We start from the raw sequence: 19,713 nt of genomic DNA, 5'->3' as shown, positions 1-19,713 counted from the left end.
AAAGGCGTCAGAATGGACCAGAATGCGTTAGAAAAAAGCCCAGAAAAGTGACCATCGCGCGTACAATATCCTGTATCGCACGTGCGATGCAGCTTTTAATGTCGTATCCCGTGCGCGATGGTGGATGTGATTATTTACGAAGCTTCAATCTTTTTTGCTCATTTTTCACTCAAATTTTCACTAAGTTCACAATTTGCATACTTAGTTATTTTCCCCTCATTCTTTGGTCATTCTTCCTCAAATTTGCTCGTCTTTCACTTGTTTTGCTCTGATTCTTCGACTAAATATATGCAACGATGGACTGTCATCACAATCCCAAACTTGAATTGTTGCTTGTCTTCAAGTAACTCGCCTGCAACTGCACATTTCAATAGATAATAAGTCGTATAATAACAATCGAACGTCACCAAATTAAATATTTATTTCACTTGACCATTGTTCTAGCTCCCAACTTCTATCCGCCGAATTCGGAAAACATCCTCAACATTGACGAGTACTCAACTTGTCTCTCATTTCACTATAACTCACTCAATAGATAAGGTGATCTCTCAATCAACATACAAAACTAATTAAACTTAGCTTGATCATGTTCTAATAGAGTCAATCATAGAAATTATAACACACATATTAAAGGACTTTTCAGGTTGTAACTTGCCTTATGTTAGGGTAGGATATTTTTAGGAAAATAGAGTTAAACCTTGGAGTTAGGTTCCTAGTTATCCTTCTATCATCATACCTCTTTGTTCCTTTTTGCTAGTACTAGATAGCCTTGATCTTTCTTATAATATCATTTTTTATTTTCTCATTCATTTTTTCAAAGAAATGTCTTTTTTCACTTCTTTTCAACAATTTTATTTTCAAGTTTTGGATCATATTCTCTAGTACCCCAACCCCAAACTTAAAACTTTGCTCACTTTCAAGAGCAACCACAAACTTAATCTTTTTCATATACTTTAAGACTATACTACTAGATAACTCCAAAGAGAGGGTGGAAAGAGAAGATCTTTCAAGTAATATGGATAAGAATTCAAGGCTATGTCACTAAAAGAAAAGTTTCGGCTCAAAGTGTTTAGCAATGGATAAACCTATTACTAAATGGTGGTTTATAAAGGCTCAAAGTTATAAACAAAAAAATGCCTCAATGTGTGTTGGTCAAACCAGATAACTTAATCAGAAATAGATTAAATTAGATAAAATAATAATGCATGGATACACTCATAAAGAAAGAAAAGTGAACAACGAAAATATTTGGCACAAACCTTACTAGATGAGGTATTTGTAGGTTGAGTACAAGTCTGTTGATTCTTTTCTCGTCCTCTGCCTTCTAGTTTTTAGTTGTTATTGTGATGATCAAATTTCTTTTGGATCATCTGTTCAATACTAAAGTGTTAAACTTGCATTTGAAAGAACAGAAATAGCTACAAACTTGTTTATTAAGCAATGATTTGGATAATGCAATGGAAGAGGAAGAACACTAATGATAACTATTGCTCTTCTCTAGGTTACTCTTAAAAATAAAAAATAAAAAAATCAAAGTCTTCTAAAAATAAAAACAAACTACATGTCTATTCACATGTTATTATTGCAGAAAATATCACGTATATCGTTCATTGTGTTGTTGAATTCATTACTCTACCTTGTCTATTGCATGTGATCTCTTCTCCTTGCTGTCATACCCTGATTTTGACCATGAAAATTTTTCCCGTCAATCATTCGTTTGCATTCTTTTCTTTTCACGACCAGACCATATTTGTCCTTTGGGCCTTGCTTTTTATTTTTAAAATGATTAATCTCCCTAGCCATGCAAGGTTGAAAACCTATTTCATTTGTTAGGATCAAGTGAACCTCATGTTTCATCTTTCGTTCCAATTTCATCGAAGTGATTATTCATCTCTCTTTGTCACATTTCTAGTTCTCACTTTCTTTCAAAGAAATTATGTGTCAAGTGCAAAAAGTTTTATTTTTGGTCATCATCCATATTCATTTCCCATTCATTCTTAATTCAAAGAAATTCACCATATTTCTCCATTCATATTCATTTTCCCATTCATTCATGATTCAAAGAAATTTCACTCATATTTCTTCATTCACATTCATATCCTCCATTTCATATTCAAAATTCTACATTTCGTATTCAAAATTTTCATTCATGTTTCTTCATTCACATTGAGAAATTTTTCATTTATATTCAAGAATTCCCGCCTAATCATTCATGTTTCGATTACTTCATTCATATTCAAGAAGTTTCTCCCATTTATTCAATCAAATCCTCCATTTACATGGCAAGTGATTAATGTAATCTTAAAGTATCTCACATGAATACTTGGAAGTTCTAAAGCAGAGACCAATTTTGTTTTGTCACAAGGCCACCCATTTTTCATTTACATCAAATATTACAATTATTACAAGTCATATATCTTACAAACTTACAAAAAAAGGGTGTTTGGACCAAATCAAACTCACCCCAAAACCCCAAGGATCCTAGTCCTTGCTTTTTCTCTTTCTCTCTATGTATATACATTGGAGTTTAGGATGAAGTATCGGAAAAAAACATAATATATTCAAGAGCTACCACGGTTACTAGACAAAGAAGGGACTACTTTCTGGATCCATTCATTACAGTTTCCCAAGTAATTCCCGTCTGCAGTCGGGTCGTTAAAAACACCAAGTTGCGTAGTGTTAGATGCCCAAAAGTGCTTATTTGAGCTATCAAATATGGGCATTTTTCACTCCTTGTTGTTGCTAAAGCGTTCGAAACCGCCTTTGTTTTAGATGAATCGCAATACAATGTTAAACGATCTTGGTACCTTTGATTTGTGCGTTATTGTGCAGGAATTAGGCATGAAATAATAGAAAATGAAGGCACAAGAAAATGGCAAGGGACCAAGAAAAAGAATGCATTCATTAGCTTGCTCGCTAGGCGAGTGCTGTGGCGAAGTGCTCGCTAGGCGAGCACCCAGCGAAGGTGGTAGCGAACACGTCCAGACTTGGTCAAAAGAGCAGTCAGCACTCACTCGCTAGGCGAGCCATTAGCGAGCTCCCAGCGAGCAATTCTAGTAGCAAAACCTCCTAAGCTCGCTGGAGCGAAGGTTGAAGCGTGGGCTTCGCCTAGCGAAGGTTTTGATCGCCTAGCGAACATGTGAAGTCTGAAGTTAGATATTTCTGGGCGCAGGTGCCTTTGGTGCCTCATTTGGGGGCTCGCTAGGCGAGCCATTCTGCTCGCCTAGCGAGCATGACAGCTCAGACCATAGTACTATAAGTAGCAAGGGCTACTTTTTGGACAACAACTTAGATTTTCCTAGATATTTTCCTGCATTGCTTTTTGGATCATTTTGTGACCTAGAAACCCATTTTATCATTTCTCTTCATCTCTTAACAATCTTTCACAAAAAGAAGGTGGATTCCCATCCAATCTCGATTATTCGACTCGGATGTTGATCAACCTTCTTCCGAAACTTGTTGACCAAGTTACCATGAAAATGAGTAGCTAAGTTCTTTATTTTGTCAAGGTTAGATGTAGATAATCATTAGCTTTGTATGTAAATAGGATGATCTTCATTTGTAAACTCTTTAATGATGAATATATGGTGAAAAATTTGTTTTATCGATAACTCTTTGTGTTGGTTTATGATCGAGAGATGTTTACCAACTCTTTACCTAGGTTTTCATCCAACCTTGTTTGTTAGCTAGAGATAGTAATGAATGATTTTGTTCACCATAAAGTTGAACCAAAAAGTTGTCATTTTGATAGATTGTGTTAGAGATAAACAATGGATCAAAATGGGAAAACCCACAATGTGTGTTAGAGATAAACACATTGGGAGGACTTTGTGAAATAATTTATCATCTAAAGGAGTTTATAAGTCTTGTTGATCGAACATATGCATGCAAAGTGATTGTCGAACCCTAACTTTGGCAATATTTCTCAAATATTAAAACCAAATCTTTTACCGCATTTTCTTACACTTTTATGCAAGGTGCCGTGACTAAAACCAAAAACCATTGTTACCTTAAGTTAAGAATTAAAACAACTGTCGAAAGGCGGCGATATCTCACAATCCCTGTGGAGACGATAACAAAAACCCGACACTTAAAATTACAATCAACACGCAGCAGCATACTCAGGTGTCCTCGTGTACTGAAGACACATCGGGTCAACATAAGAAGCCCGACCACCACCTGGTTTCCCGATAACAAAGCTTGACACTACAGAGGCACCTGTTCCGCAAAGTACCAGTACCTTTGTGAATATTGATAATAGACCAAGTGAGGTCGAGAGGTTGAGAAATAATTCCCTGCATAAAGTGGAATCTACCAAACTTGTCACAAAAGGTCTTAGGAAAAAATGTAGCTATTCCTGAAGAAGGTCTTGTCAAATTTTCTACTCGGGTATCCATTCAGGTTGAAGTTGTTAAATCCTTTAATGACTCAGAAGGAGCATAATGGGAACACTCACTTTCTGAAAATCCCAATGATCCAGACACTTTTAGACGAAGGTCTCAAATTGCAGAAGTTCTTGTTGAGAAGAACTTTGATTTGGCATTCCAAGTGATCTATGAATTCAATCTTCCTGTTGTCGATATATATGCTAGTGTTGCTGCTTCTCTTGCTGAGAGAAAAGGAGGCAGCCAATTGACAAAATTCTTTAGGAACATCAAGGGCACAGTAGATGATGATGACTGGGACCAGGTTTTGGGTGCCGCAATAAATGTATATGCCAATAAGCATAAAGAACGCCCAGACCATCTAATAGACATGTTAACTAGCAGCCACGGGAAAGCTCTTGCTTGTGTAGTTTGTGGCCGCTTAAAAAATGCATTTCAGATTGCTTCTCGAAGTGGAAGTGTGGCTGATGTTCAATATGTTGCGCATTAGGCACTGCATGCAAATGCGCTTTTTGTGCTTGATATGTGTAAACAATGGTTGGCACAGTACATGTAATCCATTGCTGGTAGAATTTGTGGGCTATCTAATGTGCATGTTTTAGTGTATTGTTGCACCAGATGTCTTGAAAGCAGGAGTTAGATCACGGTCAATACTCAGAGAATCCCACTCGCTTCTCAACCGTGTCTCAATGAGGAAATCAAACACCCTTTGGCGTGACACCGACTTCCAAACAGAATCCTGCAACAAATCCAAAACTCTGCAACTATCGTCGCCCACGGCAAGTTTCATCATGCGACTATCATAGCCTTGCATTAAACGCAACCAAAGCCCTGCAAAAATCAAACCAAACCACACAACAGTCAACACCCAAAAACCAAAAAAAATCAAAAGGAAATTTTGCAGGTGGTTCACAAAAGGTTGCAGTTTTGGTTTCCAAAGCAGCATTTCATTTTATCCAAGGCGCGAAACCAAGTGATTATAGAGTGCCGGTTATGTTTAAGATGCAGGACTTCAAATCTGTGGTGATGAACCAGGGTCTATTGTTGGAGGACATGATGTAAAGAAGTTGAAATATCATGGTAAGATTGATGGCTTTGCAGACAAGCTTTGTACATCAAGCATCAAGGGGATTAATAATAAAACTGATCTACCGGATAAAAAACAACAGATAGATCCGTTTTGCAACTGAATTTGACTACTACACAATCAAACCAAACACTGAGAAGCGATTAGTGTCTGCATAATGGAATTTGGATTAGGTTTTGATGAAAACGATTACTTATCATGCTGTGGAAGCACCCAATTCGCCAAAGAAATGGCTTCCGTTTCTCCTTTCCCTTCCTACAACCATGCTTTTTCTGTTGCCGGACACATTTGGCCCAACACGCTGATGTCAATGGTTGGCTACAAGCTTTCTCTTCTCACCCTTCCATTGGTCAAACCCGACATGTCCTCCTGCAAGCATCAAACAACACATATTATATTCAAGTGAATTCGCAGCAGTGAATAGCCTTTTACCGGCGGTAAAAGTCCACAAGCAACAAAAGGGAATCGAAACATTTTCAGAAGAAGGTACAAGGTACAAGTTACCTTTTTTAGAATAAGCATCAAAATGGGGTAGACAACAGAGCGGCGCAAGGGAGCGTCATCCCAGACCGATACCCCTTTGATCTCAGTGGCCAATTCCAAACCCTAGAAGGATGAATAAAAAGGAGAACTTTCTCCTCATTGAGCGGAGGATACTGTTGATAAGACAAAAAGATCAGATAGCGGTGAGAAGAACATAAAAACCCTAACAAAAAATCAAAGAAAGAGGAGAGAAAAATCTGGAAAAAACAAGAAGACGCACACTAAGAGCTGACACAACAATCACTCGGATTAATCTTTGGAGAACCTAAGCAAAGCTGTGAAAGGCGTTGGTTCCAAAGGAGAAAGAGGAGTAAGGAATCCCATACCTATTCATCTGCCTCCGAAGAATCTCGATTTGGTAGTTGTTTTTCTTCTCTCTTCTTCATTATGTCGTACTTGGATTCATGTTGATACCACCGAATGTATGCGTCGCTCACTTTTTTCCATGCGTGATTCACATCTCTGCATTTGATTTCTTTTGTCTTTCGTTTGGTGTTTGAGATTTGGTTTGTGATTTGGGTTAATGAATTTGTGAATATTGAGGGCAGATATGTTCCCTTAATGTTGAAGTTTGGTTTGTGTTAGGAGATTTGGATTCAGTCTCTCTGTGAACCATTTTTGTTTGTTATGAGTGAGAGAAGAGGGATAAATGTTTCAAGCAAAGAGGAGAGAGAATATATGGATTCGAGAGTTTTCTTTTTCATTTTCTCTTTGTGCTGGCTTTTCAGCTACCTCACGGCTTGTTCTAAGTGTTTAAATGGATTTTGTTTTCTCCATTCTTGTTTATTATTTTTCGGATCCATCGATATAATATTTTGGACTTTGTTTGATTTTATCTTATTCTATCATGATATCCTAGAAGCCAGTGCATGAGGGAGAAATGACATTGTTACTTTAGTCATTTTCGATGCAATTAATGATGGTGGTTGGTTGTTTTCCTAGGTACTGTAATTAGCCACTCTTTTTTTATGGAGATAGGGTGACCCTTAAGGTCAGATACTTGCGTTTTCCCTAGGATTTGCTTTGGTCAAACTACATTTTCGGTTGTGACCATTAAGATTCATCTCCTTGCCCTTTTTTGGTTGTTGTTGGAGCGGGTTTTGTTGACCCGAATCTCCACGGTTCAAGGACCGTTGGGTTCTCTTTCAGCCCAAACTCGTATGGCCCTTGTTGGCCTTTATTAGTTTTTTTGTTTTTCTATTTATTCTTTTTGTTTCTTTGTTTATGTACTTGGGTCGCTATTAAGGTAACAGCTGGCTGTCCATGGCTGGGTGGAGGGAGAGTTGTCTCATCTCCCTTTGTGTGGTGGGTTCGATACCCGTGTGTGGTATTTTGGTTGTTTAGCATTTAATTTTTTATGTTATTTTTAATTCTCATGTTATGTTTTAATTTAATTTCTTCTATACTCATTATTATTTTAATATTTACCCCTTTTATTTATTTTAATTGACAAAGCATCGATTTTAATTTATGGATTCAACCGTTCTTATGTTGTTTACCCATGATTATTTTATCGAGATAACAATAGAATTTCGCCGCGTTTCGATTGGTTGCACATGATCATTCAATGTTGACATGATGCATAAACCAGTTTTGAGCACAGTACTTAGTTGTAATTTCCCCATCTTCACACCCTTGTAAGTCGATTGCCTTTAAGCATCGCCGTCCACCTCACACATCTTACTCTTAGGCTTTCTTACAATGAGACGTTTCTCTTGCACTTACATTCATGCATTGCTCGTTGATTGTTTTGTTCCATTTTAATTACTCCATTACTTTGAATCCCCATTTGACAAAATGTACACTACTCCCATGACGTGTAATAATTTTACTGTTTTATTTCTTTATTTGCTTGACTATTTAGTTAGCTACTAACACAAGAATAAAATCAACCATTTCCAAAAGATCAAAAATAAAAACTCGATCCAACGTTGAGTATTTTTCTCAATAAATAAATCCATCCATTTCTATCAACCCATTTCTATCCATTCCATTTCTCTTAAACCTCCATCAATGCTTGATCCAACGTCAAGTCATTTTCATAATAAACTAAAAAAAAATACTTAATCCCTATTAAACATTTTTTCAATAAAGATGGAAATGGAACATGGTGGATGCCATGCACTCCTGAGATTAAGATTTGAGGTGGATGCCTTTCCTATCTTAGCTCTCGCCATCATTTAAAATTGTCAATGCGGTTTCTTCAAACCCTTTCTCAATCAATTTCAAAACACTTAACTCTTATTAAATACCTTTGCAAATAAGATGGAAATGGAACGTGGTGGATACCACGCCCTCCTGAGACTAGGATTCGAGATGGATATCTCGCCCATCCAAGTTCTCGCCATTACTCAAAACACATCAAACCAATCAATTTCTTTTCTCACCGTCGTGTGATTGACTCTTAAACCTTTTCTTGCCGCCGTGCGATTGACCCTTCAAACCCTTTCTCAAACGAAAGGTACTTTGTTTCAAAACAATGCAAGGCAATGTTTCTCCACCTGTTTTGGGTAGTCCAACAATGTTTTCGTCGATTGACACAAAGTAGCTTTCGCTAAAATCGACCAACAAACAAACATTTTTCTACCCAGAACTACGTAAGCCTTGATTTCTCTATTGAGATACGTAGGAGCAGGATTTGTAAATCTTGTCAGGCCCATTAATAAAAAACTTAGGTTTAGTCCTTTGTCGAAAATCCAAAAACATTCTTCTCTCTTCTATTCTTTCTTTCCCACCTAATAACTTGAAAAGCCTAACATTTCAAACTAACACTAATGCGCACAACTAACCTAACGATTCCCGTTGAGTACAACGGACATGAGGGGTGTTAATACCTTCCCCTTGCGTAATCGACTCCCGAACCCTGATTTGGTTGGGACGTAATCATTGTCGTTCTTTCTTGGGTTTTGTCGATATTTCCCCTTTCCATTTAGGAATAAATAAAATTCGGTGGCGACTCTGTTCAGTCCATCATTGCAAACGTGCGATTGCGCTTCGCTAGGTCGTATTCCCGTTTTCCGAGGTACGACTGATGGCGACTCTGCTGGGGAGTAGCCGTTCCCTAAGTGAGTCAAGCCTAGTTAGGACGTTTATGTACCTTTGTTGTTTAATTGTGTGGCTTTTCCTTATTTATCGATTTTATTATCTTTATTGTTATATTGATATGTTTGTTGTATATTGGTTCCACTGTGTTGGGTACTTGGATATTTGATTGGAAACCATGTTGGAAAGACTCTACACCCGAGTCTATAGTGAAAATACATAAGATAGGATGATGGTTGAGTAGTACAGCCTCCCGAGGTGAATACTTCGTAAGAGTCGGTACGAGAACCTCACTTAGAGTATATCCTTTTGTAAATATTTTCGCTCGAGGTGGATACCTCGTAAGCTTCAATATTTCAGAGGGGTCAATGACTCTAAGAACCTTTTAGAACATTGAACCTTTGGCCAACTAGAAATTATGGTTGCGTAGTATGGATTCCCGAGGTGAATACTTCGTAAGAATCGGTACGAGAACCTCGCTTAGAATAGATTCTCTAGATCGAGTTGACGATCGGAAATTATTTTCCGTAAGCGCCAAACATTCTTTTGAATCCAGGACTCTGAGTACCCTGTCTAGAACCAAGTCGATGGTTGCGTAGTATGGACTCTCGAGGTGAATACTTCGTAAGAGTCGGTACGAGAGCCTCACCCAGAATAGATTCCCTTGATGGAGTTGACGACCGGAAAGTAGTTTCCGTAAGCGTCAAACATTCTTGTGAATCAATGACTCTCGGGATCCTTTGTAACAAAGCCCTAGATCATACCTGGTGAGAACCCAATTTTGGAAAGCAATCAGATTTATCCATACCTTGGACCTTTGAACCTATACCAAAAAAAAACATTGCATCCATCCATTCATTGCATACGCATAAAAAGCAAAACTCTTAGTTTGTTTCGCATTATTTCAGGAAATCAAGACTTGTTAGCAAAATGAATCTTGAGAGAAGAAGCACTTTTCAGTTCAAATACAAGAACGTGGACCTTGCCAGCCTGCAAAAGTTGAGTGCCAAAGCAACACCAATCAAACTCAACAGCTTTGTGCAAGACTATGGAAGAATTCTGGACATCCTAAATAAGAAGATGGACATGATGAACGTAGTGACTATTGCTCAATTCTATGATCCACCTCTACGTTGTTTCACGTTTTCTGACTTCCAATTGGCTCCTACCTTGGAGGAATTTGAGAGGATTGTAGGCCGGAACCTGAGGGATCATAATCCATTTCCGAAGTCTGATGAAGGTATTCCTCCCAAAAGGATAACTTTAGCTTTGGGTTTGAAGGTTTCTGAAGTCGTTGACAATTGGGATGTGAAGGGAGCTCTCAATGGTTTTTCTAGGAAGTTCTTGGAAGATCAAGCTAAGAATATGGAAAAAGAGGGGAATTGGGAAGCCTTCTATGCTATGTTAGCCGTGTTGGTATATGGGATAGTTATCTTCCCAAATATTGACCATTTTGTGGACCACCTGGCGGTGAGAATCTTCCTCTCTGGTAACCCTGTACCGTTCCTCCTTACAGACCTCCACTACGCTCTCCACGATCGTCATGAGAAGAAAGGAGGAGCCATCTTATGTTGTGTGCAGCTGTTGCATGCCTGGTTTAGGCCTCATATGCCCGAAGAAGGCCCTTTTGTCTTAAAGGAACTCAAGCCCTCCCAGAAGTTAGCTTCCCTCACCTCCAATCATGTTAAGTGGTATATCAGGGATTGGGAAATCGAGGATGTTATTGTCAGCATTGGAGACTTCCCCAATGTACCTTTGATAGGAACCAAGGGTTGCATAAACTATAACCCCGTGTTATCTTTGAGGCAGCATGGTTACCCTATGAATGACCCCCCGAAAGCTGAAGCTTTAAAGCCTTTCATCTTACACAGCGCTGAAGCAGATCATCCCATGGTGAAGAAGATCTAGAGGTCTTGGCAAGTAGTTATCAGAAAGGGTAAGGAGTTGGGTAAGAGAAATGTCATCGCTCGAGAGCCTTATACTTGTTGGGTTAGAGAGAGAGTTCAGATGGTTAAACTCCCTTTTCCATTTGATCCTTTTATCTATCCGTTGGTTCCTGAGCCATAACCATATTACCTGAAGATGTGGAGAAGCTCAATGCCCGTATTAAGGAGCTAGAGTTGAAGAATGCTGACTTGAGGATTAAGCTCGGCCGAGTCTCGGTAGAAAATGGGAATTTGAAAGATGGTCAACAAAAGAAGGACAAAGAGCTTGAAATCTCCAACAAAAGAGCTAGGGAGTCTGAGGCAAGGAGAGAAAAGTTCGGACATGCGCTCTACAACACTAAATCTGTGTTCAAGTCAAAGGAGGAGGAGTTGGATAGAGCTTTACTCCGGATTCAAAAACTCAACAAGACTCTGGAATTGACCCTTGAAATGAAAAGGGAAGCACGATTGATTTTTGAGATTCGTACTCATGAACTGGAGAATACCATTCAGAAATACAAGGATACTTTGGAACGCAAGAAGCTGAGGACTGAAGAGTCAGAAAGAGTTTACACACGGCTGAAATATCAGTTGGAACAAGCCGATGCTAGAATTCAGGCACTTGAAGGTGGGGATCAGGATGCCGCCTATATGATGCTGCTAGGTGAGTGCAAATATTGGAGAAACCTTTATAGGGACATAGAGGCGACCAAGGTTGAAGACTTGTGTAACACCCTTCTAAAATACCCCAAATATTTAGTTAAAATAATAAAAATATCAATCAGAGTAATTATGCCCCGAAGGGTGTCACACAATCATTTCACACCATTCATTAAAATATCCTGTCATGCTCATTTATTTAATCAAAATAAGGCACTTTTGTATAATTCGCAGCGGATACAAAATAACAACATTCAAATCATGTACTACATTACATGTAAAGTTGTTCAACAACCAAAAGAAAACATAGTAAAACATCCCGTCCCGATGTTACATCTACCAGAGCATGACCCGCTAAGGACTACACTAGACTCCCAGGACTAGCTTCTATTCAATCATTGCTCGTTACCTGAAAACATAGTTGTAAGGGTGAGTTCCTCAATCGGTATAATAAGCATTATAGACTATCATGTAATGCTAAGTAATATAACACATATCATCACCCTAATCAGATTACACATATTCAGCAACGGCAATATCAACTCATAATCATCACCATCATCATACTCAAACTCAAAACAACCATAAAACACACGTATAATATTGGAATACATACATATATTATGCAATGAGACTCCATGCATGCGGTACCGACTACTCGTGAACATATAGTTCAACCTCACCGACCAAATCCAGGTACGGCTACCAAGCTCACTAGTCCCACTCATTTGAGACCTAGTGACTCACATCACTAATTCCTCACCATGGGAATTAGCTACCACCCCAAGGGCTATGCTATGCACGCTAAATCACCTAGCATGCAACCATCACAACAATCCACAATAACTCATCACTAATTCCTCACCATGGGAATTAGCTACCACCATAAAGGCCACAACATGCATGCTAATCACCTAGCAATGCTACATCATCAACAACAAATTCAAGAATAGATATATGCTCACACTCTAAGCCATAAAACAGTCTATTCACAAATGCACACATAACTGATACATTCACAGCATCATGCATACCATCACACATCATCAGTATTTTATCACATAAGCATATCATATCATGCCAAATAACAACCACAGTATTAGCACACTCTACTAATACCTATATTACTCAAAACAACGGGAAATGATCCCTAATATATCATACATCATCTGCATTACGTTACTCAGCTGAACAGTTAAAAACTGCACAACAACAGCTCAGGAAAATCACAATCCTGCCCATACGCGTATTGCCTAACCCCATACGCGTATGGCCCATCTCCTGACCAAATCCCATATGCGTAACACCATCTCATACGCGTATGCTACGCGTATCACTTCTCCATACGCGTACCAATAGAGACCAAAACACGTTCAAAACATCATCTTCCTCATCCATACGCGTATTGCCTAGTGCCATACGCGTACCATGCCATCTCATACGCGTATTGCCTAGTGCCATACGCGTATGACCAGAAACCAGAATTCCCAGATCTGCAATGGCTTTCTCTGCTACGAGATCTATCCAATTCAACCTTCTACAGTCCAATTTTACACAATAATCGTTCATATCATCTAATACGAATTATAACCTATTCGATTTCACAAATCCTAACACTATTGCATCTAATTCCTACGAATTCCTCTCAATTATAACCCAATTTCGTTCATCCAACATTTCACAATTTTCATCATAATCATCCAATTCAGAGATCAATCAATGGTTTATCACTACCCATGACATATTATCCCATAATACCCATTAAACGATGATAAACCCCCCTTACCTGAGTTAATCCGGCAATCTCTGAGCTTCAAGCTTTTCCTTCCTTCAACCCTTGTTCTCTTTGCCCTTTTTCCACTTTCTGTCTCTTTTTCCTTTTCACGTGAAAATGAACCTTTTTACTAAATGGGACCTTTCTCTAACTTCCAACTTTTTTTCCAATAAAATAAAATAATGACCCAATAATAATAATTCCAATAATATAAAAATTCCAATTATTTAATTAAATTAATAAATATATTATTAACTCAATTTAAATAATTATCTTATTTTATCGGGGTGTTACAACTCTCCCCCACTAAAAGAGTTTTCGTCCTCGAAAACATACCTCAAGCGAACAACTGAGGATAAGACTCCTTCATCTGACTCTCAAGTTCCCAAGTTACATTGCCACCTGCTGGTCCTCCCCAAGCTACCTTTACCAAAGCAATCTCTTTACCCCGCAACTGCTTCAACTCTCGATCCTCGATCCTCATAGGTGACGATTCAACAGTCAGGTTATCTCTCACCTGTACATCATCTATTTGGACTACATGCGACGGATCATGAATGTACCTCCTCAACTGAGACACATGAAAAACCTCATGCAAATTCGCAAGTGACGGCGGTAAAGCGATACGATAAGCTACCTCTCCTATCCTTTCCAAAATCTGATAAGGACCAATAAATCGAGGTGTCAACTTCTTCGACTTCAAAGCTCGACCAACCCCAGTTATCGGAGTAACACGAAGAAACACATGATCTCCTTCTTGGAACTCAAGTGACTTCCTCCTCTTGTCGTGATAACTCTTCTGACGACTCTGAGCAATTCTCATCTTCTCCTGAATCATCTTAATCTTTTCCGTAGTTTGTTGAACAATCTCCGGTCCAACCACAGCACTCTCACCGGACTCATACCAACATAAAGGCGTCCGACATCTCCTACCATACAAAGCTTCAAACGGTGTCATACCAATGCTCGAATGAAAACTATTGTTGTAGGTGAACTCAATCAAAGGTAAATAACAATCCCAAGCACCTCCTTTTTCCAAAACACAAGCTCTCAAAAGATCCTCTAGTGACTGAATCGTCCTCTCAGTCTGACCATCAGTCTGCGGATGATATGCAGAACTCAATCTCAGCTTAGTTCCCAAAGCCCTCTGCAAACCTTCCCAGAACTTCGATGTAAATCTAGGATCTCTGTCCGAAACAATACTCGACGGAATACCATGCAAACTTACAATCTTCTCAATATACAGCTCAGCTAATCTCTCTAATGGATAATCCATTCTGATCGGAATGAAATGAGCCGATTTTGTCAATCTGTCAACAATCACCCAAATAGCTTCAAAATTCTTAATCGTCCTCGGTAAACCCGAAACAAAATCCATACTGATACTATCCCACTTCCACTCTGGAATAGCCAACGGTTGCATTAGCCCAGACGGCTTCTGATGCTCAATCTTTGACTTCTGACAAGTCAAACAAGAATAAACAAAACTCGCAATTTCTCTTTTCATTCCCGGCCACCAAAATAACTTTTTCAAATCATGATACATCTTCGTAGCTCCAGGATGAATACTCAAGCCACTACGATGTCCTTCCTCCAGGATACTCTTCTTAAGTTCGGTAACATCCGGAATACACACCCGATTACCAAATTTCAAAACACCATTCTCATCCACTCTGAATTCACCACCTTGACCTTGATTCACTAAAGTCAACTTATCAACTAAAAGCACATCGGATTTCTGACCCTCTCTAATCTCATCCAGAATACCACTCGTTAACTTCAACATTCCCAATTTAACACTATTGTGAGTACTCTCACACACCAAACTCAAGTCTCTAAACTGCTCAATTAAATCCAATTCTTTAACCATTAACATAGACATATGCAATGATTTCCGACTCAATGCATCAGCCACTACGTTTGCTTTACCCGGATGGTAATTCAAACCAAAGTCATAATCCTTCAGAAACTCTAACCATCTCCTCTGTCTCATATTCAGCTCTTTCTGATCAAACAAATACTTTAAACTCTTATGGTCGCTGAAAACCTCAAATCTTGACCCGTACAAGTAATGCCTCCATAACTTCAGAACAAATACCACAGCTGCCAACTCTAAATCGTGCGTCGGATAGTTCCTCTCATGAACCCTCAGCTGTCTCGAAGCATAAGCTATAACCTGCTTATTCTGCATCAACACACCACCCAAACCCAACAATGAAGCATCACAGAAAACCTCAAATGGTTCCGACGAACTCGGTAATATCAGAATAGGAGCAGTAGTTAACCTTCTCTTTAACTCTTGGAAACCTTCTTCACATTTTGAGTCCCAAACAAACGCTTGCCCCTTTCTAGTCAACATCGTCAACGGTAACGCCAACTTAGAAAATCCTTCAATGAACTTCCTATAATAACCAGCCAAACCAAGAAAACTCCTTATCTCAGAAACTGACTTCGAAGCTCCCCACTTAGATACCGCTTCTATCTTAGAAGGATCAACAGCAACACCACCTCTTGAAATCACATGACCAAGAAAACTAACCTCTTCTAACCAAAATTCACACTTGGACAATTTAGCAAATAACTTCTTTTCTCGTAGAACTCCTAAAACCACTCTCAAATGTTCAGCATGCTCTTCTTCAGATTTCGAATACACCAAAATGTCGTCAATAAACACCACAACAAACTTATCTAGGTACGGATGGAAAATCCTATTCATATACTCCATAAACACTCCAGGCGCATTAGTCACACCAAAAGGCATTACAGAATACTCATAATGTCCATACCTTGTTCTGAAAGCAGTCTTCTGAATATCCTCAGTTTTCACACGTATCTGATGATATCCCGATCTCAAATCTATCTTGCTGAACACACTCGCACCAACCAACTGATCCATCAAATCATCAATCCTCGGCAAAGGATACCGATTCTTGATCGTCACTTTATTCAGTTGCCTGTAGTCCACACACAACCTCATAGTACCTTCTTTCTTCTTAACCAATAACACTGGTGCACCCCACGGTGACACACTCGGACGAATAAATTTCTTAGCCAACAGATCTTCCAGCTGACTCTTCAATTCAGTTAACTCCACAGCAGACATACGGTACGGAGCCATCGACACCGGCCTAGTACCAGGTACCAAATCAATCGAGAACTCAACTTCACGCTCTGGTGGTAATTCATTCACTTCTTCCGGAAACACATCAGGAAAATCACACACCACAGCTAGATCGCAAATCGCCAGTTTATCTTTAGCCTCCAAAGTCGCTAACAGCATAAACAACTCTGCCCCATCTGCTACTTCCTCATTCACCTGCCTTGCTGATAGAAACAAATCCTTACCTTCCTCAATCTCAGGAAAAATCACAGTCTTATCAAAACAGTTGATAGAAACTCGGTTAAACACCAACCAGTTCATACCCAAGATAACATCGATCTGCACTAGTGGAAGACACACTAGGTCCACCCCAAAGTCTCTACCAAAAATACTCAAAGGACAATTTAAACAAACTGAAGTAGTAGTCACTGAACCCTTCGCAGGAGTATCAATCACCATACTTCCAAGCATCTCAGATATCTCTAACTTAAGTTTCACAGCACAATCCAAAGATATAAAGGAATGAGTCGCACCTGTGTCAATAATAGCTACAAGAGGAAAGCCATTAATATAACACGTACCTCGGATCAAACGATCATCTGCAGAAGTCTCAGAACCTGATAAAGCAAAGACCTTGCCTCCCGACTGATTCTCTTTCTTCGGCTTAGGACACTGTGGGCTGATATGACCCACCTCTCCGCAGTTGAAACAAGTCATAGTCTTCAACCGGCACTCTGCAGCCAAGTGACCACCCTTGCCACACTTGAAACACTTCTTCTCAGCACTGGTACACTCATGGAAACGATGTCCAGCCTGACCACATCTGTAACACTTAGCAGGGGCACTAGAGTCTCCCCCACTAGGCCTCTTCATCCCACTCTGTCTCTGGAAACCTTTGCCAGCTGCATACGGTTTCCCACGATCACTCTGATTCTTGCCTTTCCTATCAACCCTTTGCTGATAGCTCTCCGCTCTAGCCTTGGAATCCTGTTCAAAAATCCTGCAACAGTCAACCAAATCAGAAAACACTCTGATCCGCTGATATCCAATAGCCTGCTTGATCTCGGGACGTAATCCGTTCTCAAACTTCACACACTTTGAAAATTCTCCAGTAGCCTCAGCATAGGGAGTGTAATACTTCGACAGCTCTGTGAACTTAGCAGCATACTCAGTAACAGACCGATTGCCCTGCTTCAATTCCAAGAACTCTATCTCTTTCTTTCCTCTGACATCCTCTGGAAAGTACTTCCTCAGGAATCTCTCTCTGAACACAGCCCAAGTGATCTCAGCATTCCCAGCAGTTTCCAACTCAGTGCGGGTAGCAACCCACCAATCATCTGCTTCCTCTGACAGCATATGCGTACCGAACCTGACCTTCTGGTTGTCGGCACACTCAGTCACTCGGAAGATCCTCTCGATTTCCTTCAACCACTTCTGAGCACCATCTGGATCGTATGCTCCCTTGAACATTGGAGGATTGTTCTTCTGGAACTCACTCAGTTGACGAGCAGCTCCCATTCCCACAACATTCGGATTTCCTCCAAGTACTCCAGCTAGCATACCCAGAGCCTCAGCGATTGCAGCATCATCTCTACCTCTTCCAGCCATCTCTATTCTGAAAACCCAACAAGCTAAAACAATAAGTACTGATAGGGTTACACAACACCTGTCCCGTACAGGGGAAACAGAATAATTACGACTCGACTCGACCGACTATGCTCTGATACCACTAATGTAACACCCTTCTAAAATACCCCAAATATTTAGTTAAAATAATAAAAATATCAATCAGAGTAATTATGCCCCGAAGGGTGTCACACAATCATTTCACACCATTCATCAAAATATCCTGTCATGCTCATTTATTTAATCAAAATAAGGCACTTTTGCATAATTCGCAGCGGATACAAAATAACAACATTCAAATCATGTACTACATTACATGTAAAGTTGTTCAACAACCAAAAGAAAACATAGTAAAACATCCCGTCCCGATGTTACATCTACCAGAGCATGACCCGCTAAGGACTACACTAGACTCCCAGGACTAGCTTCTATTCAATCATTGCTCGTTACCTGAAAACATAGTTGTAAGGGTGAGTTCCTCAATCGGTATAATAAGCATTATAGACTATCATGTAATGCTAAGTAATATAACACATATCATCACCCTAATCAGATTACACATATTCAGCAACGGCAATATCAACTCATAATCATCACCATCATCATACTCAAACTCAAAACAACCATAAAACACACGTATAATATTGGAATACATACATATATTATGCAATGAGACTCCATGCATGCGGTACCGACTACTCGTGAACATATAGTTCAACCTCACCGACCAAATCCAGGTACGGCTACCAAGCTCACTAGTCCCACTCATTTGAGACCTAGTGACTCACATCACTAATTCCTCACCATGGGAATTAGCTACCACCCCAAGGGCTATGCTATGCACGCTAAATCACCTAGCATGCAACCATCACAACAATCCACAATAACTCATCACTAATTCCTCACCATGGGAATTAGCTACCACCATAAAGGCCACAACATGCATGCTAATCACCTAGCAATGCTACATCATCAACAACAAATTCAAGAATAGATATATGCTCACACTCTAAGCCATAAAACAGTCTATTCACAAATGCACACATAACTGATACATTCACAGCATCATGCATACCATCACACATCATCAGTATTTTATCACATAAGCATATCATATCATGCCAAATAACAACCACAGTATTAGCACACTCTACTAATACCTATATTACTCAAAACAACGGGAAATGATCCCTAATATATCATACATCATCTGCATTACGTTACTCAGCTGAACAGTTAAAAACTGCACAACAACAGCTCAGGAAAATCACAATCCTGCCCATACGCGTATTGCCTAACCCCATACGCGTATGGCCCATCTCCTGACCAAATCTCATACGCGTAACACCATCTCATACGCGTATGCTACGCGTATCACTTCTCCATACGCGTACCAACAGAGACCAAAACACGTTCAAAACATCATCTTCCTCATCCATACGCGTATTGCCTAGTGCCATACGCGTACCATGCCATCTCATACGCGTATTGCCTAGTGCCATACGCGTATGACCAGAAACCAGAATTCCCAGATCTGCAATGGCTTTCTCTGCTACGAGATCTATCCAATT

The 19,713-nt window shown here is 39.6% G+C and overlaps 1 pseudogene; it reads left to right on the top strand.

Annotated features, from left to right (window-relative positions):
* Window positions 1-296: 296 nt before the first annotated feature.
* Window positions 297-4,941, top strand: LOC127138122 (uncharacterized; annotated as a pseudogene).
* Window positions 4,942-19,713: the final 14,772 nt, after the last annotated feature.

The sequence above is a fragment of the Lathyrus oleraceus genome, chromosome 4 (genome assembly GCF_024323335.1).
Source record: "Lathyrus oleraceus cultivar Zhongwan6 chromosome 4, CAAS_Psat_ZW6_1.0, whole genome shotgun sequence".
NCBI classification, from domain to species: domain Eukaryota; kingdom Viridiplantae; phylum Streptophyta; class Magnoliopsida; order Fabales; family Fabaceae; genus Lathyrus; species Lathyrus oleraceus.
Note: the sequence above shows the minus strand (reverse complement) of the source record. Positions and strands in the feature narration are given on the sequence as shown.